A 25129-nucleotide genomic window follows, 5' to 3' on the forward strand; every position below is an offset into this window, starting at 1 on the left:
ACCTTTAGAGTATCATTATTTAACATATCAGCCCATTTTGAAAACAGTAAACTAATTAAGAAAAGAAAAAATTATTTTGTAGGATCTACCTAGTCTGATCAGTACTGAGACTGTAAATACCTGATTTTTTTGGACATAGCTCTTTAAGCTTATTTGCAGAGTAAGCGACACTGCCCAAGTTTAGATAACTGGATATGCTTTGGGAAGATGAATTTCCTGACTCTTCTAAGATCTGGCTTCTCCTACTTGCAGTCCCTGAGCCTAAGATCTACACTTTTTGTTATTATGACGTATTGAACATTTCTGAGCTCTCTGGATTCTGTCCTGCCTTGATGTCATAATTCTTTTTTATGTGGTTTTGGTATTTTGTTTCATTTGTCCTTATGGGAGAACCATATAAGAGTGCACAACCAAAAACAAACAAACAAACAAACAAACAAACAACAAAACCCTAACTTCTTCTTGCCTATAATACATACTTGGGTAACCTAGACATCTGAGTAATACTTACTCAATGCATTTCAAGATATGATTTGCTTTTATGTTTTGAAATTACTGCCAAAGATCTTGATCTCATTCCCACCTGCTACTCACTCAATTTAGATCTAGTTATTTTTCCAAGTTTCTATCACATTCTCAAAGGTGGTTGATGTTTCAAATAGCAAGTATAGATTGCATTTATATAATTAAAGTTACTTCCAGCAGAAAAGGAAAATTAACTGAACTTCTGGTAGAAAAACATTCATCATCACTGTCTTCATCCTTCAGTTACATTTTTTACACAACCAGTTCTGCAGAAATGACTTGTATTCATAAAGGCATTCAGGTGGCAAGTAAGAGAAAATCCAATTTGCAATCCCATCTATCGTGAGGCAATTTATTAGCTCACAAGACAAACAGAACAGAAGTGAAGCAGCTCCACAGCTGGTCTACTCAGCAAATCAGTCTCATCATCAAGAACACAAGTGCTTTACATCATTTTACTCTGCCATCTTCAGCTACATGAAACAACAGTCCAAAAGTCTGAAAGGAAAATTTCCTTTCCTTAGGTCTCTCTCTCTCTCTTTTTTGCAAGTAAGTCTTCTTCTGACATCTAGCATACCTCATCACCTCACACATCCATTCCTAAACAACTTACTAAGACAGTGATAGAATTACTGTGTTTTACTTAGAGGAAACAAGACTCATGACTCATGCCCTGGTGCTTCCAAGGAGTCCAGCCTTCCTTGGAGCACAGGACCACCCAAAACCTGAAACAGTATTCTAGGAAAGTCATAAATGATGACTCTTGAATAGGTGACTAACAGTCTTCAGACACCACTGTTCCACTCCATATCCCCATTCTATATCCCCAATTCTTTGTTTAATTTATTCTTATCTTTTTCTAATAAACATGTTGGACTCAGCTAGAAATACCTATTTGCAAAATGACTGGCTTGCCTGTGATAACGTCTTAAATATAAGACTCAAAAAGTTCACTAGGTTTATTTTGGGGAGATGTGTAGAATTTCTTATGATAAAAGATAAACTGTGGCATATTAATTTTGCTTTTTAGTTTATTTGAGCAAAATCTGATTCCAATTGGGCACGGTCAAGTCAGAAGTGGTTAGAAGCATTCCACTGATAAGACCTTAAGGAGAGGCTTTGATAAAGAGGTAGAAGCAAAGCAAGGAACTTATATGATTGGCTGTAGCTTAAGCGGTTGTTTCATTTGTCAAAGCCTAGGTGGCTATCTGTGATTGGTTGTCATTAGGTTTTGATTTCTTAACCTTGAGGCTTAGGTTTTGGTTTGCTTATGTAGACTATTAAGGCATTAAAGCCCTCTCAGTCTAATGTCCTTCTTGTTTAATTAATTTAAAACTTACGTGTTAAGTTATTTGGTAAGGAACATAATTAGGATTCAATAAGGAATTCAAGCATGATTCCTTAACTTGGATAGGTGAAATATTTCTTCTTTTAAAGGGTATGAGCCTTAAAATAGCCACTACATTGTTCTGAAATACATTGTATTGCCATTAGATACAAGTGGTTCAATTCAAAGAAAATCTGACACATTATCTCACAACCTTGGGAGAGCCTATGAAAAGTGTTCTAGAGCTATTGTAACTTCTTCCTAAAGACATAATGACATGCCACATGCAGAATATTTCATGTACAGACACAGATTTTCATCCTTAACAGGGCTTTGAAAACTGCCTAATCTTCACTGGGAAAACAAAGGATAAAACTTATTCAACGTATGTTATTAGGCCAAATAAACTTATATTTCTCATGATAGATAGGTATGTGGATGTATAACATATGCAAATATCTCTATACGTGTATACATTTATATGTACACAGTGCACATTTATATACACACATATGTATAAATATATACATATATAGAAAAATACACATACACACATCCATACTCCATTTATTCACAAATACACACATTCATTGCAACCTACAAAATGAAAATTACAATGTACATTTAGTTATTTTACACAGTCATAATAATGATAACTTTATACTTAATTATGACGGTACAGACAGTAATCATCTTTGTGAAGATGTCGAAAAGACAAAGCACGAATATCCATTATGTTAACCATATTTTTTAAAACATGCCTTGATTTCAGAGTTTGAGCAGATTGCTTAGTGTCCTTTGCTGCATCTGTTCTGGCCTTTGGGGGAGTTACTCCATTGTTACCTCCTATTAGTAAATTTATCATTTGAATCCTACAACCCAGGCAGAAAAACATTCAGTTGGCTGAAGCATGCTGATTTGCCCCACAGTGAAACTAGAGACAGAAAGGTCTTTAAGGCTTTAAAAAGGGAGAGACGTTCTGTTTGTTTGTTTTAGAATTTTAAAATATTTATTTTTATTTTGTTTGCCATACAGAATTTCCTCTAGCATCATTAATTAAGTGCTGTATTCAGCAGCTCTTATCCTCCAGGAATTACCAGAAGAGTAAATGGGACTAGGTTAAAAAGTCAGCATATGTAATTTTTAATAAGTATGCTTCCAAAGTTTTAGTTTAAGTTTAAATTCTGTCCTAGATTTTAGAGAAAGGATGAAGTAAGGTTATAAGCTAGTGAAAAACATTTGAATTTGGGGGATATTGAGGGAAAAAAATAAACAAACCAATTTTTGCTCATACGTTGAGTCCCTAAAAAAAAGTAGGTGTGTTTGTAAGATTTGTCAATTTTTCAAAAACTAAACTTCATTTTTCCACAAAAATTTGCTGTCAATCATTGTAAATTCCCAGTTTAGCCCAATGATCCATGGAAACAATACCACTGTAAAGGCTGGCCCAGATGGGATCAGTCCTTGGTATGGGAAAATTCATACTGGGCTCTAACGCCTGATGGGAATTCTTTCAGCATGATGGACTAATACTTTGGTCTTTCCTTGCAGCAGATGAAAAGTGGGAATTGCTTCACTTTTTAAAGATGTATGCTCCTTGGATGGTGACGGACAGTACATTATCTGTTCTGAAATGGATAGGAAAGGTAACAACTGTATCAACAGGGAGCATGACCAAACAGCCATCCAGTGTGGTTGCCCAGTTGCAGTGTGGGCCACTCCTATGTTAGGGGTTCATTACTGTGCAATGAGTCACTGATTAAGTCATTCAAAATTTCCTGAATGTCAACCACAAAGTAAACACAGTACTAGGCTCTGGAGAAACAATTGCGAGCAAGAGCAGACATGGTCTATTCTGTCCGGGCATTTACAAGCTACTCTGGGATGTAGTGATGAGCAAATGATCAAATAACCCCAAAAAAGTATAAAATTGCAGCTGGGATAAATGCTGGGAGAGATAAGACATGGTCCTTCAAATAGCAGAATAAGGAACTTTTAAACTGATAAGTTACAGATATCTCTAATAAATGATTTCTCATAAAGGGTGTATTAGAGTTAATCAAAGCCTGTAGAAAGGCCTGAAAGAAGGCCAGTGGAGCAGGGGATGAGAGAAAGAGACACTGGTTTGAGATGGTACCTGACAACTAGATTGAGCACCAGACCTGATAAGAGACTTCTTCACTCTATGTTTTTAAAAGGTCTATTTTGGTCTTTAGCCTGAGAGCATTTGTCTGTATGTCTGTGTGTGTGTGCATGTGTACACACACATATCAACCTGAGTGCTGAGCAGAGAAAGGACTGGAACAGAACCAGTTTGGAAGCCATTATGGTACCCAAGGCACATGATGTTGGTAATTTGGTCTACAGAAGTGGTTCTCAAACTTCAATGTGCATCAGAATCACCGGGGGGGTTTATTAAAACACAGATTGCTGGGTCCTAGACTCACAGATCCTGACTCAGTAGGCCTGGAATGGAGCACAAAACTTCCTTTTTCTTACTAGTTGCCAGGTTATGCTAACACTGCCAGTCTGAGGATCACACTTAAAAAACCACTTTAAGTCTTGATGTACACAACTGGTCTAGGATGAGAAAGGTGGACAGATTATTTCCATATTTTCAACACCAAAAAAAAAAAAGGTTCATGAGTGAAATGATGAAAAATTTCCTTGGCTAACTAATTTGTATTTGATATTCTGAAGAATAATGAAGTCTAATATAACCTAACATCTAATGATTTCTGACTTACTGATCCTGTGAAAAGATTGTTACAATAAGAATAAAGTGGTTAACTGTGCCTTCTCATTCTAGTCAATATTTCAACACAGAAAAATATTTTATATGAGTTGATTTGGAAATTTAACAAATTAGTCATAAAATATACTTTTTTAAAAATACATTTGAATAAGACCCATGTAACCCATATTTTACAGCATTGCTAGGACTATCTTTGGTGAAAGACCCATGTTATTTATTTTCATTTCTAATCTGCCAGGGACCACTATGTGACCCAGATGCACATGATCATTGAGAAGTCTGTACTACCTAGACTCACTACACAAGTTCAGCAATACCTAAACTGGCCCAGATTCTGTTCAGGAGGACAAACCCATTGACCACATACCTTGAAGGTATGTCGACTTTCTAAAACTGTTTCTAAATGCACAATTTAAATTTCTGTAATTACCTTATTGTACAGATAACTCACTGTTCATGACCTGACACTGGTTCACAGGCCACACTTTCAGTAGCACCACCTTACAGGAAATATAAAAACATAAATTGTTCTTGAAAAGTATAATCAAAAGAGATTTTCAAAATGGGCAAAGTTCTGATGAATTTCAAGTCAGCTTCATGATTGTTTCACTTGGCAAAAACCAAAATTGTAACACAAAATTCTAAGAACTCAATGAATGAGTTCAACAGTAGAACGGGAGAGACAGAGGAAAGAATCAGTGAACTGGAAAATGGAACAACAGAAATTTCCCAGTTGGAAACAACAGAGAAAAAAAAAGACTTTAAAAAATTAACAAAGCCTCATTAACCTGTGGGACTATAACAAAAATATTTAACATTCATTCCAACAGAATCCTTGAAATAAAGGAGAAGGAAGAGAGAACTTAAGAACTAATTGAGTAATATCAAATCAAATACTCAAGGCCAAAACTTTCCAAATTTGGCAAAAGGCATAAACTTACAGATTGAAGCTGAGTGAACTGAAAAAGAGAATAAAGCCACAGAAATCTATGTCAAGACATATCATAGTCAAACTTTGGAAGACTAAAAGAATGGAAAAAAAAATTAAGAAAGTGAAAGAGAAATAACACATTATGTATGGAGGAAAATATCTGAATGACAGCAAATTTCTCATCAGAAACAATGGAGGCCAGGAAGAATTACACTACATTTTTCAAGAGCTTAAAGAAAAGAACTGTTCAATCTAGAATCAGATATCCAATGAAAGTATGTTTCAGAAATGAAGGGGAAATCGAGATATTCTAAAATGAAGGAAAGCTAAGAGAATTTGTTCCTGGCAATCCTAATCTAAAACAATGGCTGAAGCAGGTCCTCTAAAGAGAAGAAAAAGAAAAAAAAAAAAATAGGGAAGAATCTTGGAACATCAGGAAGGAAAGTAAAACATCATGTACAAAAACAGAAAATATTAAATTACATTTGATGATTGAAGTAAAAATTATAGCACTGTTTCATGTGGTTCCATATGTATATAGAAGAAATACTTCAAACAATTATAAATAGGGGAGGCTAAAGGGATTAAAGAAAAGTAAGGTTTCAAACTTCACTCTGGTAAAATGACACCACCATTAGAGTGTGATAAATTTTAGATGCATAATGTAAACCTAGAGCAACCATTCCAAAAAACTGTACAATGAGGTAAATAAAAAAATATGATCATAATGTAATTATAGGAAACATTCAAGTAACCCACAGGAAAAAAGAGACAGAAAAAAATAAAAGAGAAAACAAATAATAATCTGGGTGACTAAAGTCCTAATATATTAAAATTATGGCCTAAATACATTAAATAGAAGACAAAGCCTGGCAAAGTGATTTAAAATGATGGCTCAGTATGCTTTCCACAAGAAACTCACTTCAAATAAAACGATATAAGAACACTGAAAGAAAAAGTTGGAAAAAGACATATCATGTAAATATTAATCCAAGGAAAGAAGCAGTAGCTATACTAATATCAGATAAAAGTAGACTTCAGAGCAAATAAAATTACCAGAGGCAGAGAAGGATACTGTATAATGATGACAACAGGGTCACTTCACCAAGAAGATGTAGCAATCAACAATGTAAACACCAAACAATGAAGTTGCAAAATATGTGAAACCCAGCCCGATAGAACTAAAAGGGGAAATATTCAAATCCCCAGTGTAGTTGGAGACTTCAACACCTCTATCTCACCAACTGATAGAACAACCAAACAGAAAATCAGCAGGAGTATAGAACTGAGCAGCACAATCCAAAAAAAGGACCTAACAGACATTTTTAGAATACTTCACTTAACAGAAGCAGAACACACATTCTTCAGCACCTGTGGAACATATACCATGAGAGGCCATACTCAAGGCCATTAAACAAAAAAACCCAACAAATTTGAAAGAATTTACATCATAGAAAGTATGTTCTCTGACCACAACAGAATCAAACTAAATCAATGATAGAAAGAAAACAGAAAAATTCCCCAGGCACTTAGAAATCAAAGAATTACAAGTAATTCAATGGTCAAAGAGGAAGACAAAAAAAAATTTTTAATTATGTTTAACAGAATGAAAATGAAAACTATCATACCAAAATTTGGGGTACATAGGTAAAGGAGGGATGAGAGGGAAATTTTTGGCACTAAATTTATAGCACTTAGATTTTTTAAAAAAGAAATATTTCAAATCAGTAATCTAGGTTCCCATTTGAAGAATCTAGAGGAAAAAAGGCAAAGCTAACTCAAAGCAAGTATCAGGAACGAAGTAATATGTGTAAGAGCAGAAAGCAATAGGACTGAAAACAGAAAAACAATAGAGAAAAATCAGTAAAATAAAGAACTGCTTCCTTAAAAGATCCATAAACTTGATGAACCACCTGGGAGACTGAGATAAAGAGAAAAACAAAGATAATTCAACTGACCATTATCAAGAATAACACAGACCCTGCAGACATCAAAATGATAATAAGTGAATATTATGAGCAACATTGCATAGCTAAATTTGACAACTTAGGAGAAATTTGACCAATTTCTCAAGAAACATGAACTTACCACAATTCATCCAATATGAAATAGGTAATCTGAACAGATACAACAATTAAATAAATAGAAGTCATAATTTAAGAAAAATTGACACCAATTATATACAATATTTTAAAGAAAACAGTAGAGAACACTTTATTTTATAATACTAGTATTACCCTAATACCAAAACCAAAGACAATACCAAAACAAACCAAACAAAAATTACAGACTAATATCCCTCATGAATATAGATGCGAAATCTTTAACAAAATGTTAGTAAATAGAATTTAGCAATGTATAAAGTAAGTTATACTCCATGACTGAGTTTTAAGATTGATTGAATATTTGAAAATAAATTAATATAATCCAATATATTAACAAACTGTAAAAGAGAATTACATAATCATACCAATCTATCAAGAAAAAGTTTGAAAAAAATTCAACACCCACTCATGATTAAAAAAACCTCTCAGAAAAGTAAGAATTGAGGGAAACTTCCTAAACTTGATAAATAGCATCTACAAAAAAACAACAGCTAAAATTATACTTACAACTGAATGCTTTCTCTGTAAGGTCAGGAACAAGGCAAGAGTATCTACTTTCACTACCCTTATTCAATATACTGCTGGAAGTTCTACCTAGTGCAATAAGGCAAGAAAAGGAAATAAAGGCATACAGATTGAAAAGAAAGGGCTAAAACTGTGCCACATACAGATAACATAATTATCTATATAGAAAATCCTAAGGAATATGCAAACAGCAAAGACAAAAACCTTCTAGAACTAAAAAGTAAGTTCAACAAGAGAACAAAACAAAGAAACATAGAAAAAAAAATCAATTGCCTTTCTACATACTTGCAATGAATACATGGAAACAAAATTTTAAAATATAATATCATTTATAATCACTTCATAAAATAAAATAGTTCAGCATAATTCTGTCAAAATATGCATAAAACTTCCATGATGAAAACTACCAAAAAATGATAATGAAAGAAATCAAAGATGACCTACTCAAATATATCCAACTTTCTTTTGACAAAGATGCAAAAGCAAGTCAGTGAAGGAAGAATAGCTTTGCCAAAAAAAAAAAGTGGTATAGAAATCAGATATCCATTGGAGAGGCCAAAAATGAACTTTGACCTAAACTTTACACCTTATATAGAAATTAACTTAAAAGGGGTCACAGACTTAAATGCAAAACTGAAAAATAATAAGTATGAATCAATGGAATGGAATAGAGAGCACCAAAATAAACCCACAGACTTATGAGCAATTAATCTTCAACAAAGGAGGCAAGAATATACAACGGAGAAAAGACAGTCTCTTCAGCAAGTGGTGCTGGGAAAGCCACATATTGGACAGCCACATGTGCATCAATCAAGTCAGAACACTCCCTCACACCATACACAAAAATAAACTCAAAATGGCTTAAAGACTTAAACAAAAGACAAGACTCTATAAACCTCCTAGAAGAAAACATAGGCAAAACATTTTCTTACGTAAATCTTAGCAATGGGCTGTCTCCTAGGGCAGCCTACCCAGGCAATAGAAATAAAAGCACAAGTAAACAAATGGGACCTCATTAAACTTATAAGCTTTTGCACAGCAAAGGAAACCATAAGCAAAACAAAAAGACAACCTACAGAATGAGAGAAAATATCTGCAAATGATGAGCCTGACAAGGGCTTAATTTCCAGACTATATAAATAGCTGCTACAACTTAATAACAACAACAAAAAACCCAATCCAAAAATGAGCACAAGACCCAAACACGCAATTCTCCGATGTTTTCTCTTTTTAGTAAGAAAAACTCTGGTTGATATTTTTTGCTTTTATATCTATTAACCTTATCCAAATTAAAAAGGAAGAATTATTTATCCCCCAATGCAGTAACAGTCCCCATATTTTAAAAATCTCATTTTTATTTGAAATCTTCATAGAAGCATTTAATATAGAGTAATGATAAAGCACTGGATTTCTAATCCTGATTTTGCCTCCTGACAACTGTTGGACAGATGAAGAAGTTTATCTTCATAAAAAACATACTGAATCACAGTCATCAACTCAAGTTTTCTATAAATATGAAAAAATTAGTGCAGTTTCTTCTCTTGGCATTTATGGAATGCTTAATCATGAAAACAGATAAAGTATTCCACAGACTTAACAGCAATCAACAATACCCTTAGTCAATGAAGGACAGAGTGAATAATTTTTTTTTTAATTCTTTCCATATAGTTTCTAAGCAACTGCCACATAATATTCGGGTAAGAACTGGACCTAACAGACATGCTTGAAACAGATTCACTAAAAGTGCTGTTAAATGTGTCTTAAAATACGAATTTGGGTGGTGGGGATCGGGGCACAAAACTATTCATTATAAACTAGCAGCAGTAGAAATCTAAACTGGTCCTCAGAAAGTCCAACAGCCTTCATAGATCTCAGCAAACATCATTAATGGGGCGTCCCAACCTCAGGTGTTCTCTCTTAAACCATACCCTAAAAATCTCTGAAACAAAGTATAATTCACAATGTTCAGATCTTTCAAATCCATTTGATACAAAGAATCCCACATAAATAAAGCTCTCTCAAGTTGTCTGATAAGTACATCAAGCTTTACTCTACTGCTTATAATTACTGCCTAGCCAATCAAATAATTATGAAAATACATTTGCTGTCCTCTAGATTTGTTCACATATAGTAAGCATAGGTAGATCTTTGGAATCCAAATATCTTTAATTTAGAATGTACAACTGTGCTGGTCTTAAAAAAAAAAAAGTCAAAAAGAATACATTCCAAGTATACATCATTGCAAGAGGAGGAATTTTCTTTAAGGAATATATTTTGTTCCTAGAAATGAATACATTTTTATAGATAATAAGGTGTGGAGGCTGGTACTGGTAAATAATTGAGAATAAGTCTAAAATTCAACTCTAACCTCTACCCATTTCCAATGTCCTTTTCCCTCAAGGCAACAGCATTTCATATAAAACTTAAAACGCTAGACTTTAGAGTCAAGGAATAAATTTGTGTGTATATGGCAGACATGTAGGGTAATTTAGAAAGTGAATACTTTTGAGCACTGAAAAATATGCCCCAAAGAACTGAATTGCCTATTTTTATACACTAGCAGCATGCGGCATCATTGCTCACAAGAACATCATCAATAGAAGTCAGTGATTCAAAATGAATTAGAGATGACAACTGTGCTATTTGTTTCCACCAGTAAATTCTGAAGTCTGCTGCTTCTTAACAAATTGTTCAAACTATGTAAAAACCTTTTGAGAAAAGGCAGTTTATCATTACACAAGAAGATCAACAAATAGTCTTTGATTATGTTTGAATATGTCACTATTCAAATCAAGGTGCCACTTGCTTAATGTAATTGGAAGAAAATAACATTTCATTATTGTGTCCAGAAGGGGACACAATACTGAAATCCCACACATTTGCATTGGGTTGCTGTTAGAATGCCATAACCTCCCACTTTCATTGGAAACTTTAAAAAATCCTATACAAAGTATTTAGGCACCTATATAACCGTTAAAAAAAAAAATAAAAAATCTTTAATCAAGAGGACTAACAGAAATTTCTTTTCAGTTCTGGGCTGCACAATTTACAAGAAAAGTAGAGAATTTGAAACAAGTTGAGAGCAGAGCCCTAAGAATGATTAAAAGGTTGAAAAATAGGATCTAATAATAAGGGTAAAAGACATTTAGACAAAGGGAGACAAGTAAGGACTTGGATGAACTTCAAATTATCCGAGATAGCTGAATAGCTGTTTTTTTTTATCTTTCTACCCAAGTCTTCTATCACCCCACTCTAGCTAGAAATAACAGCAATAAGCCCTTTCAGAATTTTCAGCATTTGAATAAAAGAGGGTAAAAAAGTCATTTAAAAAAGACAGACCGTCTAAATACAAAGAACCTTCTGGCTGCTCTAGAAAATATAAATGTCATTGGGAGACTCCCATCATTTATTACCCAAATTTTTTTTTCTCAAGAGTTGTCTCCCTAGAATACTGGACTTTAATGCTTCTCTCTAGAGTCTCTACACAAACAGATAGTAAGTAATTGTCATAATTCATGAAATGTTTGAGGCATCTTTGTTTTCTTACTTAATTGACATAAAACAGATTTAGATCTGTGTTATATCTTGAATATCTATTCAAATGAAAACCCACTGTACCACAACATTTGTGACCTCCATTGCTGACCATAGGACTAGTCTCATTTGTTTCTATTCCCAATTGGCTACACTTTTTATCTTTTGTAAATAAGAAGAAATTCTATGTTGCTATCTATGCTTTATAATTTTGACATCTATTTCTAATTTCTGAAGACACTCTGATATTGTCCTTCCAGAGTATTCCTATAGAGTAAGACTTAAATGAATGTTTAATTATTCAATCACATTACACATGTATTTACAGCATTTAAAAATCCATCTCTCCTATTCAATTTCTGATATTGAGTCTCTTCTTTAAAAATATCTAGTATAGTCATTCTCTAATTGACAACAATTTTCTGACATATGATATGTGAATATCAAATTTATCAACACCCTCTTTCCTTTCACAAACTGATGTTTGACATCTCTTGTATTTGAAAACTTGGTTTGCCCAGAACTCCAGAGAATGGTGTTTGGACCAAGGTTAACTACAAGTCTAAAAGCCACATTTTGTAAAACACACATACACACACATACAAATTCCAAACTGCTTGCCAAATTTCACTGTTAGCTTCCCACAATATTCTAAAAAATATCAGACAAACAGGCGTCAGTATGATGAATGTTGATGATGACTTTATTTTTGTCCTATACACAATGACCCTCTAGAAGCTCTGAGGTCAGTTGGATACGCATAGTCACTGCAGTTAACTAAGTGTTTATAAATAAACGATATCTTTCCTCCATTAACATGTCTTCATCTTGACCTACAAGAGTGGATTGTATGGATAATCTCAGATGACTAATTTGTCTTCTCTTTAACCCACTCCCAGGGAGCAAAAAATTACAGGGAAACACAGAAATACTTTTAATTACACACATATTCAGGCAGAAGGTTGATTTCTGCTGAATTTAAACCCAGCTTTTCTATGAAATTTTATTTTTTGCGATGGAATATAAGGTCCAATAACAAATGACCACAAATACCATATAATTTTTGCTTTACTGATTAGAAGATACTTTCATCTCCTTTTACTTCCATAAAAATCTTATAGCTTAGATATTGCTGTTTACAAACGGGGAAACTGAGACTCAGGGAGGTAAAGTAAATTGCCCAAGTCTCACAGAAAATGATTCACTTTATCTACAGCTCTGGATCCCAGCCCTTGGCCACCATGACTGAGAATGTGCATGTAAATGCACGTGACATGAATCCACACACAAATAGAGATATGCTGAGATCACTTTTTAAATGTGACAAAGAGATTTCTCCAAATTCCAGTTTGCTTTAGATTACTTTTCCAGCTGATAACATTGTTCTGGCCAAAGGTTGGGTTTGTACATTTCAAAACTAAGTGAAATAGTATGTGTATATTTAATTAGAGAGTTCCCTCTATAAAATATGTAAATTAAAGTGTTCTTGTTATGTATCACTTCTTTTAAAAGTGAGACAGTATCTGTATAACTAATTAGAGAGAACATCCATAAATTATATCAGCTAGTAAAAAGGGTTTTTATATACATCATCTGAAAAAAATATAAATACTGCATAAAATAAGTGTGTAATTTTAAAAATAATTTCCTCTTCTATAAGAGTTAATTAACTTTTCATAATTTAAAATTTATTTCAGGCTTATTTTTACCTGTCACACAGTGATATTAACTCCTTACTGAAATATACATTCAATTCTGTATTGGTTAATAAACTCTAAAATTTCAATGGCTACAGTCATATGAAAAGTCTATTTCTCAACTGGAAAACAGTCTGACCTGGGTATTCCTGGCAGGTTGCTTTCCTTCACATGATGATTTAAAGACTCGGGCGACTTCTGTCTTATGACTCTTGCATCTCTTGGGGCCTCATTCTTCATTGCCTAAGTTAGCAGAAAGAGAAGAAAAGCTTAGAGAATATATACCCTTGACCATGGTCTGCTCCTGTTCCACTGGCGGGATCTACTCCCACATCTAATGTAATGTAAAGGGATCCATACTGCCCAGCTCAGCAGCTACTTCCCAAGCAGAACTCCATCTGTTAGAGGACAGTCATATATTTTGGTGGTTAGCTGGCATCTCTACGTTCCCGTGAAAAGACATATAATCTGCCCACCTTTGTTCTACCACACAAAATTAAAAATATTTATTTCATTTTATGTTATATATCTATAGCCAAGAAGACTAGGTAAATACACTAGATTTGGTATATGAACGCAATCTGAATTTCACTGTTCATCCTATGTGTAAAAAAATGAGAAGCTCATTTGTTCTCCGTCAGAATATGTTTCATTTCTGTAACATGGACTTAGGAAGCTTAGCATTTATCGAACCACACCTGACCTGTGCTGAAATAATTTTATAAAACAAAGAAAGATAAACTATATTATAAACCAATTCCAAATGCTTCTTTGTTTCAAAGTATTTTATATCTTACATATACACACATATATCTTAACTTTCTGCATGGGTTCACATTACTGTTTACCATGTGGAAAGGAGTACTAGACCCAGAGTAACTTTCTCTATCTGTGACCTGGAGGTAATAATAAATGGTGCTCTTTCATTAAATAGGGATAACAAAACATATAACAAAGAGTTCGTAACAATTAACATGGAATGTTAAATGTCATGGACTAATATGTATTAATTCCATTAATATAAAATTATATGTGAACATTTATGAACTTTAAAGTTTCTTACAAATATTAAGTTTTCATTTTCATCACTATACCTGTTATGATAGAGGATCCCACAGTTCATATTACATGTTCAATGACTTGTAATATACGTTAGAACCTCAATCTCAAAGGTGGTTTACACAAATGCTAATACTAGGAACTTGAGTAGATTATATTTTTATGAAATTCACACAGAAATTTCTCAGCCGCTAACAGAAGGCTTCTATTAGGATTATTTTACTGCAGACATGTTCTATGAAGCAGAACTGCCAACTGTAAAATATCTGGAAATTGAGAGCCAGAAAGATGGAAACGTTATGCAGAGAAACTCCAGCAATCCTGTCCATGTGGTGAAGGAGCATAGATGGTAGGGGATGTAAGGGGCAAGACAAGGTAGGTTTGTAGTTTTGCTATTAAATCTAGATTCAAAATTTATTCTATGTGTGTTTATCTGTATTTAAATAGATTTTTGCAGACTTTTATTCCATAACATGTTATTTCTTATTTGTGAAATCAAGTTTATGATCTTGACCTCATTTGGCATTTTAGCAGAAGTTTTTACCTTTTTACTATAGTCTCTCATATATTCAAATCATTTCTAGTACTCAAATAACTTATTGTGTGGGGGATAAGGATCAAGAAAGGAAAAACTCTCAAGACAGCTATTAGCTTGTCCACCTGGCACAGACACAGAGAAGAAGCCAATACGTTTATCTGAGTAAGTGGTTGATGTTATGTAGTAAAGACCGCCTACATCAAACGTTTGTCTGACTTAACCATGTAGTGTGCATGTTTGTGTGTGAGCATAGAAGCACATTTAAAATCATATACAATGTGTAACTGGAGAAAGGTCCTTGTTTTCTTGGCTATGTTTTTTTCTTTAACAGTAATGTGCTATGAATTACTACGTCATTGAGATATAAATGTCCCTGTAATTCAATAACCCTACTGTACAAATCTATTTTTAATTGCTAATAAGAAATTTCAAACATTTTCCATTTTTTCTGCTTTTTAAGATCTGTAGCTTAAAAATCTCTCAGTAAATAATGTTTTGCATAGAAAACTGTACTATAACCCGGAGGCCTAGAAGACTAACTATGACTGCATAAACTGAAAAACGCATTCCAGATTTATAACAGGAATTATTCAAATCAATTCTTTCTTTCAAATCTGATGCCATGTCTACCATGTGTGACTACTGCCAATCCAAAAGTAAAAATGAAAACCATTGGTCTTAATAGCATAAGTGAATACCACTCCACCTGAATTTGGGATTTATGGGTTGCTTAAATATGTGATTCGCTATAGCTATCACTCTATGCTACATTAAGGATGAGGATTTCTGGTTTTCATGGCTTTGCAAAAACTAAAGTCTGTTGGTTTTCTTTTTCTTAGCCAGAACACCCTGTGATAAAGTAAAAAGAGACTTGAACTTGGGTTCAGAAGTCATGAGTATTCCATCTCTGTCACTTTCCACATCCTTGGACAAATTACTTCATCACACTAAGCCTTAGCTGACTCATGGAAATAATATTCTTTCCTCATTGAGTTGCTGTAAAGATAAAATGCAATGTTTGTGATGTTTCATTTCTTCTAGGTATTCCATAATGTCGTGGGGTATCCCAAATAGAGTCTGAGTTCATTAGACTGGTCTGGGCGTACTTAGGAAATTGGCAGGGTGGACCCTTCAGAAGCCTTTTTGCACTGGGCTGGGTAACTCCCAGAAGAGTAATCATTCTGATGGAAAAGATAACCCAGAATGATGAGCTTTGTCACTCCATTTCTGCTACACTCTCATCTGGGATGTGTGGAAAGGAAAAAAAATCAAGAGCATCCTTACTAACATCTTAGTCAAGACACTGGAAGAGAAGCAGCAATACCTTAATTCCCATTTAAAGCAAAAATTTGAGCCTCTTTAGTTCTTCAGGGGCTCCAGTATTCCAGTTGTTACAGGGCCCCGAGGGGTCTAGTGGACACTGAGGCACACACAAGGTGCCTGGTTGGGGTTGGGAAGCCGATCTGCTCATCAGCATGTGTCTGGCAATCTGGGGCTGGGGTGGCAGTGGGGGCATTCCCCAAAAAACCAGAGGGACTCTATCCAGATCAGCAAGCAGGGGTAAGGATAAATAGGTCACACCATTTATGTGATTGCTTCTGTTACTACGTGCTGGTCATCCATGGGGAGCACCTCAAAATATAAAAGCTTATTGTCTGTCATAAGATTAGTCAATTTAAATGTTTTTTTATTTACATTTTGTACTCTCAAAGATTTTAGTGAAATAGGATGTGAAATTTTTCAAATGATATTGCCACACAGTTTTTCTTTTCTTCTCAAAAACAAAAAAGGATGTGAGAAACCTTGCCAAAACACGTGTTGGACACACCATGAGAGCTTTTTATGAGCAGAAATACCTATTCATTTCATTTGCTAAATCTGATACTATGTCTAAGTTGCTAAGTAATTATGATTGTAATTAAAAACAATTAAATGAACCAACCACAAAAAAACTGTCCAAGGATTTTGAAGGAAGCTTGAAAAAAATGAGTTTGCAAATGTCTATTTTCTGTTTATTTTCTTCTCTTTTGAGGTGGTGTGAACACTTGCAAGCTGAAAATTCTTGATCCTTCCACTTAACTGGTTGTGACACTTAGCAAACTGTTTAACCTCATAAAATTAAATGTTACGGGAGAAAATTAGATAATCTGAGTGTGGCACTTAGTCCAATGACAGCACACTCAGCAGGCAGGCAACAGTCTTTTCTACCTCCCCAATTTCCTGTCCCCCTTTTCTAACGAACATCCATTTCCATTTGAAGTATCTAAAGGGAGTAGAGCAAGATGGTTAAAAAGTCACTGCATGAGCCTGTATTCTGTTTCTGCAGATTACGTAAATTCTCAGGGCCTCGGTTTCCGCATCTATAAAATGAGTATTACAACACCTTCCACCTAGATTTTTCTGGGAATTAAGTGGGTTAATTCATGTGAAGTGCTTACAAGAGTAGCCACTAGAATGCTAGCTCCTTAAGAACATTTCGGCCACTCCTATATCCCCAGTACGCAGAGCAGGACCTGGAGCACAGTGGGGGGCGGAATGAATATTTAAAAAGGTGAATAATTATAGTAACACGCTTGCTTCCTTTTGCCCAACCCAAACTATCCTTTTACAAACTGTGAGACCCATGTGGGTGTATGCAGGGCAGGGATTTGGAAATTGCATCCTGAATGGAAATAAGGAAATTCCTCCATGGCTTCCCCTTACCTGAACTGTATTTTTCATGACCCATGATCACATCCCTCCATAATAAATACATCTGCCCCATCTTGTACTGGGTGCACATCTGTGCAAGATTCTGGAGCACTTATCTATGTGCATCTGTTTCTTCACGCTGCCTTCTGTCCCAGCGCAGAGATTGGAGCCAGCTAAGGAGCAGTTTACCTCCTATAGGATAAGGTGAACACTCGGTAAATACTGCGTGGAGTGAATAATGCACTTTCCAAAGTGCCTTGGAAATGAATTTTTGTATAATCATGAGTTCTCTCTTATAGACAATCCTTACCAATAACAGTTTAACTTCCAGAGTGAGATTGTGTTACGAGAGTGTGGTACACCCTGATGATTTTCTTTGGTGACCTGTGGCATGCTAGCTGATAGAGTTCACCCCATCCAACAGTGTGTTACGATTTTGCAATCCAGCCTCAATGTAATTCAACTGCTTTAAAAGCAAAATATAAAGTCAACATGTTTGTATGATTCAACTTCTGGCTGTGCCATGAAAATCCATGAGACTGTGTGGCCTGAGTTAGATTATTTTTCCGATATACTTTTAAGTGCCTCACCTTCGTACTTAATTTCAAGCAAACTAAACCATATTAAAACGGTCTGAGAAATCCTCCACATGCTTTGCTTTGAGAAGATGGTTATGGTGAGGGTAGAATATGAAGGACATGTGATGTTTTGATGAAGCCAACCAATGGAAACCCACCAGTTTCAGCATCATAGTGCCCTGCTCCGTTTTCTACCCCCTCTTTTGTGATGAGCCAGCAAGAAGTTTATGCTGAGAATCACTGGAAGTGTCAGGCGACGTTTGCTGAATGAAAAAAGCCGGATCAGCAGCCAGGAGGCCGTGCTAATGGGCCCACTGGGGAGCTCCTTGGAGATTTGCATGTAACGCTCCCCTCCCGCGAGCCAAGCAGGGGAAGACAATTATTTGAGGAAACAACTCCCTGTTTTTAGAGTATTATTGTTACCAAATTGAATTACCTGCTTCCACCACTTTGATCCCTTCCACAGAACAAGATGCCTAAGACTTCGAAGGACAACCATTTTCTCCTTGAAGCTGACCAGATAAAGGAGATTTTACAGTTCCTCATTTTAGCAATCAAAGCGGTCTATTATGAATCAAGCATGAGTCATTCTCTCTATTCCTGTAATGAATTTGTCCAATAGTTAGTAGATGCTTAAGAAGAGCAAATGCAGCAAATTGTCTTATCTGTGGCTGTATGGGTGCATGTGGATTAAAATGCCAGAATCTAAACATTTTTGTTAACTTTCAAGACTGTAAGCAAAGCCATCCTTCATTTGAGAGTCACTGATAGTGTGGGACTGACAGTCTTAAAAATACTCCGAAACCTTTTGACATATTCTGCTCTGCCCACCAAAATCATCTTAGAACCATGAACTCAAACTATCAACTGATTGGTACAGAAAAAACAAACTCCAGTTTGTAAATGCTTGATCTACATGAACAGGAGCCTTCCTTCCCCAAACCAAGAGCCTTGAACTTACCTTCTAACTCTGGTTTGTTGCACACCACCAAAGGGTCTAGGGAGAGCGTCACTGCTGCCTGTGCACGCACATGCATGCACACAATCAGGTGGGAAATAACCCAGGGATAATAGACTAAGTGCAGGCTTGATTGAGTCCTCTTATAATAAATGCTCACATCACTTTCAGTTAAAAGATCACATGATAAAAGAAGTCCCTTGCCCTGAGGGGTCATCTAGACTTAGTTCCCAATGCACTGATATGGGAGCCAAGTACTCTTACATTCACAGGGTGACTTCTGTGAATATAATTGGAAGGCTTGATAAAAATATTTGCATAAAATCCACATGTGTGCATATATGTTAATAACATGTACTGATAACCACCTACATTTTAGCATATATTTTACCACCATCTATGAAGTTCCTTAACAATCTTCCATAGTTCAGAATCTCATGCTTTCCTTCTGAAGAATGGAAATACATAATTTTAAAATATCAAGTTTACTTGTTAATGCTTCAACACTTTACCTGAAAACCACTGTTAACTATGATAAAACTTTTTTCCATAATAGCATAGGGCTCAGGAACTGAAGCAAAATAGTAACCATATCATAAAATCTGAAGTAATAATACTATAAGATATCCCATATGTAGCATACATTTTTTAAAGAATGTGGCCAAATAGCTTCTACCTTAAGAGAAAACTGCAATATATGAAAAAGAGGAAATCTAGGTAACATGGTATCTGACCAGAGCCCTACTGATGACCAGGGAGGCTCAAGTTTCACAGCCAGCACGTCAGCTGGCAAAGTACTGCTTGGAACAGTCAGGGTAGGAGGGTGCTTGTGGACAGACAGGTCATGTCACAATGATACAGCATTTAATTAGACAATATTAAGCATTTATATATTTGGACTATTCTCAACTGCATCTCCACAGAGAAATTTCAATCATCGGATTGCCAAGTATTCAACCAACATCTGGAAACTTTACATGATACCTAAGACGCTGGCTACTTGACAAGACTACCTTGCCCAGTGGAGGACTCTCTAATGGGGCTGACTCTTGTGAAAGTATTCCAGTCCCAATGCTAGGATCATGCATGGAAATGGCTCAGCCCGCCTTCTCTTTCCATAGCAACCATGGTTCCCAGAGGACTCCCTGGGCAATCAGTAAAGTGCTCAGACGTATCTCTCACTCTTCAGTATTTCCCAAAATGTCTGTCATGGAATTTTAGTCCTATAAGAGTCCCTGCTGAAGAAGGCAGTGCAATGCAATTTAACCTTTGAAAAGTAATTTTAGGGAACATAGCATACAATGTTCCCTCATATGAGAAATATTGTAATACAAATTAGTAAATTCAAGATCTGTTTATCTATTCTGCATATGACTGTCAGGATCTACAAATTTTGAACAAGATTATACTATACAGCACAGGGAAATATATACAAGATCTTGTGGTAGATCACAGCAAAAAAAAAATGTGACAATGAATATGTGTATGTTCATGTATAACTGAAAAATTGTGCTCTACACTGGAATTTGACACAACATTGTAAAATGACTATAACTGAACAAAAAAAATGTTTAAAAAATCTGTTACTTTGTGTCTTAAAAAATATTTTATTACCTAAAATTTTATTTGATTATTAACTAAAAACCTATCAACATCCTGAGGACTAACATTTTACACTTTGGAAAATTCTTCATCATACTCTAGAGTTCATTCACACATTTTCTTCCTCCTACTCCCAGACCCCCATCCCATTAGAAAAGATGCTCAATTCTCCTAACTCTCTCCTCTATCTGAAGTTTCTTCTCCAGAAAGCATTCTTCCCCTCCCTTCCCCAGAGTCAGCATTGGATAATACCTAACCATAAACTTTCCCTTGGGAACTTTCACTATAGGTGACTGTCTTATTCAGAAGTTTAGAAATAGGTTGGCAATGAAGGGTACCATATTAATGAAATGTATTCTGCTTCACTGTTGTGGTTGCAATGATTTCTCTTTATAACAGATTATAGCAAAATACATAGGGCATTTGAATGTAATTTAGCTGCCAACTGAATTATTATTGTTAGGTTTCCCTAACTTTCATTTGATGTGAATTTGTAAGAATAGAAATTAGCAAGCAATTTTATTATTATATGCTTTTCCCAAACTTCTGACTTTTTTGGTCCTGTTCTGACACAACTAACCTTTAAAAAGTCTTGTTCATTCACTGTGGTATAGGACCAGTGGTTCTTATGATTCATATTGGCTCTGCAAACTGTCAGGAAACAAAGTCATTTTCTCTCATGAGTTCTATAATAGTTCTCAGTATCCACCTCCAAAAAAATGAGTTTTTCACTTACATCTAATTGCTTGTGCTCCACAGTCCAGTTCCTTGTTGTGAGTTAATGCACTGCGATTCACTCTGTGACTTTTGCAAAGTTAACCTTCTTGCCCTAGATTTTCTAATGTGAAAAAAAAATGGCAATACTAATACAAAGACCCATTGGGCCACTGACCAGATTAAAGTAGATAATAAATGCAAAGCACTTGGAATATTACCTGGAGTATGGCAGGGGCTTAATTAACATTAGCTGCTGTTATTAGGGTGAAAGGGGTATGGACACTTTACCATCACAAACACCAAGGTCCACCTGCAAATTCTTTCTCTTCCCACCATATTAGAACCTGAATAGCCAGAAGAAGCAAACTGACTCAGAGAGAAAGCAGAGAGTTTGCCTCCTCAGATAATTAGGCTGAGATAACACATTCACAGAAGTCATTTGAATTGGCCATGATACAAGATTTTAAAAAATGCAAATACATATATACTGACAGGAAGGGAGTTATTAGTTTCTATAAAGACATGAGTAACTTATCCATGATCTCACTATCAGTAAACATGCCTCTGTAAAGAACAGGGGGGAAAAACACTCACTAAGGAACTTTATTCTCTCCTGTCTCCCTGCTGTCTTTGATAAAATGTCACCTTCTCCCTTAGGCCTTCCCAAATGACTCTGGGTATCACTGCAATATCCCTCCCACCTCCTAACATACCTTATCTCCTACTGATTTGATTTTTTTTCATTGCACTCATCACTTCTGCTACCAACTGAATGTTTCTATCTCCCCATAGGTTGCAACCCTACCCTCTGATACGATGGTATTAGGAGATGGCATCTTTGAGAGGTAATTAGGAATAGATGAGGTCAGGAGGATGGACCCTCATGAATGAGATTAGCACCTTTATAAGAGTCACAGGAGAGCTTGCTGATTCTCTCTGTTTTCAGACTTGAGGATACAAGAAGTCAGCAGTCTGCCACCTAAAAGAGGCTCTCACCAGAATCTGAGCATGTTGGCAACCTGCACATGAGCTGCCAGCTTCCAGAACTCTTTGAGAAATAAATTCCTGTTGTTTATAAGGCTCCTGGTCTATGGCATTTTTGTTACAGCAGCTCAAGCAGCTGACAACCTTCTTACACACTGTGTAATTTACTCACTCATTCTGTTTAATGTCTGGCTTCTCTTACTTGAATGTTAGCTTCATTGAATAGGGCTTTTTCATATTTTTTTTTTCAAAACTATATCCCTAGCACTTAGATCAATTCTTAGTGCATGTTAGGCTCTAATGAATATTTGATGAATAAAAAAAACAAGTCCAGAAGTGGAACAGATACAGGCTTGATTAAGCCAGTAGCTAAAGAATATCAAGATTCAGATCTCTTCCATCTCTCCACTCCGCCATCCTCAGTGTTGGCTTCATTCTCGAGTAAAAAACCTCTTGTTCTTGGTTTCCTAATATGAAAGTAATTATAATATTAATACAAACTCCCATAGGGCTACTAAGTGGATTGAAGGAGGTAGTAGATGGCCCCTTTTAAGAGCTAGGAAACATTCACAGAAGTCTCTCAACAGATTATCCTCAATACCTCATTAAACAGAATTTGATCACTTTAACTAAGTGTTAAGGAGGAAGGAATTTCTTTAAATGTTAGAGAAATCAGGATTTCCCCCTAAAATGGGAGAAGGAATGATGTCTCTCCCTCTAGGGGTAAATACTTGAAGCAATTTTGCATTCCACTGGCAAAGAAGAAAGCCTGGATGGGTAGACAGAGCAAATCACTGTCTACAATATTAGATCTCTGCTTCAATGCACAACTGAAGTGAGCCAGGGTAAGGCTAAAACCTTTTTAAACAATTATAACTAATACTGTCCTTAAATATAAACAAGAAAGGAAAAGTAGACCCACATTCAGATTGAATGAACTACTTCACATGTGAGCTGATTTAGGAACATTATTCAACAACTAAAAGCAAATAAGGTGAATTTTTATTTGCACCCTACAGTCCAGATGCTAAATATGCTTTCAAAAAGAGTCTGAATGGCAATGACCTAAGTAAATCTCTCTGTGAACTAATTCTAAGAATTTCCACTTAAATTTCACTATGGGTTTAATAGGTTTCTGTTACAAAGATTAGTTGCCTTTTTATTAAACATAAAATCTCCCATTTTTGTTGGCTCTTCAAGTAGCCAAGATAAAAAATAAAGTAAGAGTACTTTTATGGAAGTGAGAAGTAATGTGTTGAAATATTTTATTGATTTAGATTCAGTTTGGTAATCTCTGGCTTGTTTTTAGTTGGATAGCAGATGTGAAAAGAATGAGGCATATAAAAATGTTGTCTAGGAAATAAAACAGCACAATTGAGTGTCTGCTCAAATACGCAAGTAAGAAATTAAATTTGGGTCTTGAATAGCTGAACTTTTTATGTAAAGAAATGGTTCATTTAAAATAATACAGCTTAACTGTGAAACTTTCAATATCTAGTAATGATTATTTACTTTCCTAACCTCCATCTGCTATTTGATTTTTATGTATTTTATCTTATTATTGACAGTCACACAAAAAAGAAAAATAGTCACCACAAAAATGGTAGAAATGAAATTAGGCCATTTTGCTAAAATTTAATGTTTCTGATTCATCTCCCACATAAGCTAGAGTGAAACTGATGAATGACTATGAATTTAACTCTTTAACTTCCATAGGGAATTGAGAGTTACATCAAAAATATCTCTTAAGGAAATATTGAGCACTGTCCCAGAAAAATTTGGCCAGACATACACCTGACCAGAGTCTATGAGTAATAGGTATTGCATAGGAAAGGGTATCCTAACATTTTATTTGGAATACATCAATATTAATTGTTGTTGATGCATTTAATTGCCAAACTGCAATTAGGCCTTCCCTGATAACACCACTTCCTGGTACTTCAACACTCTTCCACATCGTCCCCTGAATGTCATTCCTTTGTCTATTTGCCTTTTTCCATGGCACCTATCACCTTATGCACTACATAATTTACTAATTTATTCTATTCATTTATTAGAAGTCAAAGCTGGAATTAGGTAGGTGGTTCACCTTTGTTACAAAGCTCTAAAGATAATATAAATTTAGCAAGCAAAATAATTAAGCAGCAGGGATTAAAAAATATTTCCAACATACTAAACCGGCCAAATTTTGTAACACCAAGTCAGTAACACTTATGTTTTAAGTTATCCATATTGTGATTTAGGCAACAGGCCCTGCAGACAAATCTGAGAGTAACAAATTTCTACATTGTACACCATGTTCCTGAGGATTTCCTGCATGAAACACTGGTTGTGTCTATTCATTGACCTACATAATGAGGAAATACAGAAGACAGAGAAAAAAAATTGATCAAAACATGCAGAAGGCCAAGATTTAAGCAGCTTCTTGGGCAATGAGGATGTGATAGTCACGTTTTCACAGATGTGCCCGCAGACATCGCTCCACTAGAACAGAGGACTTGGCCCACAGTTAAATAAACAGCTGTCTCAGTGGGAAGCTGTCAAACAGCCTCTCCAAAAAGAGCAGTCCTCTTTGGTGGATATAATAACCATCTCACTAACTC

General features: G+C 35.3%; 1 long non-coding RNA gene across 1 annotated transcript in view; it reads right to left on the reverse strand.

The window, feature by feature from the left end:
* Positions 1-25129, reverse strand: part of LOC141578161 (uncharacterized) — a 404029-nt gene that overhangs the window by 178682 nt on the left and 200218 nt on the right. The window contains exon 2 of the long non-coding RNA XR_012508185.1: positions 13539-13642. This is a non-coding gene — a long non-coding RNA (uncharacterized LOC141578161). The remainder of the gene's footprint in view (positions 1-13538; positions 13643-25129) is intronic.

Source organism: Camelus bactrianus, chromosome 7 (genome assembly GCF_048773025.1).
Source record: "Camelus bactrianus isolate YW-2024 breed Bactrian camel chromosome 7, ASM4877302v1, whole genome shotgun sequence".
NCBI lineage: Eukaryota > Metazoa > Chordata > Mammalia > Artiodactyla > Camelidae > Camelus > Camelus bactrianus.